The following is a 2,258-nucleotide window of genomic DNA, read 5'->3' as shown; positions in this document are numbered from 1 at the left end:
ATCGTCATGTACGATAATTTAATTTCGTCTGGACAAAAAACTTACAGAGACAAGCTCGTCCTGTATGATATTTAATTTCGTCGGGACAAAAATTTTACAGAGAGCAAATCGTCATGTACGATAATTTAATTTCGTCTGGACAAAAATCTTATAGAGAACAAATCGTCCCGGATGATATTTAATTTAATCCTGGACGAATAGGACCTAGAAAAAATTTTCAAGCCAGTTCATATTCGTTTCATGTGCTCAATAGGAGATAACTGTCTGATCGTCCCGTACGAACTGATATCGTCCCGTACGATCAGTATAAATTTTATATGATCTCCTTATGTATGTGTGTATATTTTTATTCACTCAAATTACATTCACTCCCTTTCCAATTTATTTCAAAGAAAAGTACAAGATTCAAATTCACAAAGTATCTCATGCTGAATTTGATTTGAAGTCTTCGTAATCTGGAGTTCGATTTTTCTGAAATGTTAGTACACACAAGAGCAAATACAAATCTTCTAAATTGGTAGGAGATAACTACACATTTGAACAATAGTGTTTGGAATCATCAAAACTATACAAGTTGTAAAAATGTAAAGCATGCAAATATCAACTATCATAACAAAAGTGTTGATGTATTCCATTTTCTCTCAAGTGTATTCAATTTAGCTTTAAACCTCATGTTAACACTTTCTAAAGCTGCATTATCAATTCTCAAATTGTGCTCCCTATGCTCAGATTTATCAATGTATGTCTTAAATTCATATTCAAGTGAGGTGTATGATGCTTTCAATGAATCATGCTCAATAACCAACTCAAAGTGCTTTTTATTCAATTCATCACACTCATCAAGTAACGACATGTGATTACTATTAATTGTAGAATGATCTTTAAGAATAATTTCTTGCACTTTTTATAATTTCAAAAACTCCAATTTTAAACTAGCATGAGTTTTCTTAAGTTTTCTATATGATGCATGAATTTTCTCACATATTTCAAGTAGTTGATCATAGGTTGGTTGGCTTACCTCTTCTTGGTCAGACTATTCAAGATGATTATTAGCCATCAAACACAAGTTTGTGGTTTCCTCCTCTTCTTCAGTCTCAGAGGAGTCAGATGCATAATCTGTTTAGAAAGTTTTTTGGTACTGCTTCTTATCCTTCCTATACTTGGGTTTCTCCTCACCATTCTCCTTGCTTGGGTGCTCCTTAAGTGTAGGGAAATCAGGTTTAACATGTCTAGGCTTACTACATTCAAAGAAAACAATATCAAAATAGTTTTTATAATTATTATTATCCTTACCTCTTTTTCACTTCTGATGGTCTTTATGCTTCTTCCTTAGAAAGCTTTTGAATTTCCTAGTGATGAAGACAACATCATCATTTTCAAATTCAGAAGAATCAGTGTCCATGTTGTTGGCCTTTAGTGCCCCAATTTTCTCCTTTTTTTCACCTACATCAAGATTTTTTTGATTCACCCCTTGCTCGTAAGCAATTAGTGATCCAAGTTATCAATCAAATAAGTATTCAAATCTTTAGATTCAGTAATTGCAATTATCTAAGCATCAAAAGAAGAAGACAAGCATCTTAAAATTTTATTAACCCTTTCATAATTAGTTAGCTCTCTTTCTAAAGCATGCAATGAGCTAATAATTTGAGTAAACCTTATATATATTTTACAAATTGATTCAGAATGTTTCATACAAAAAAGTTCATAATAATACAGTACAATAATTAATCGAGATTATTTAACTTCATTGGTTCCCTCATAAGTTACACATAATCTATCTCAAATTTCTTTACCAGTTACACAAGTTGAAACACGGATATAATCTTCATATTTCAAAGCACAAAAAAATAAGTTCAAGCATTTCGCATTAAGTTGTACTAAATCTCTATCATCAAAAGTCCATTCAATAAAAGAAATTTAAGTTTTAATGCCATTAAGTTCACGAGAAGGTGGTGTATAACCTTTTTTAACAAGCATCCAGATACAATAATCAAGCGATTGTAAAACTGTAGACATGTGAGTTTTCCAAAAATCAAAAGGAATATTATCAAATAAAGGTGGATGCGTAATAGAATATCCTTTCATTCTGTTACGATTACCAAAGTTAACCATGAATCAAAATTCAAAAAGTTTTCAAACTTAATTTTATGAATCCCGCTATGATACCACTTGAAAGTGCTCTAATGGCACTAGAAAGTTTGTTAGGGATGTTAAGCCATTATGAACTAGTCCCAAGGCTAACAAAGAAGGGGGTGAAT

This window comes from Dendrobium catenatum, unplaced genomic scaffold, assembly GCF_001605985.2.
Source record: "Dendrobium catenatum unplaced genomic scaffold, ASM160598v2 fragScaff_scaffold_692, whole genome shotgun sequence".
In the NCBI taxonomy this organism is placed as follows: Eukaryota; Viridiplantae; Streptophyta; class Magnoliopsida; order Asparagales; family Orchidaceae; genus Dendrobium; species Dendrobium catenatum.
Note: the sequence above shows the minus strand (reverse complement) of the source record.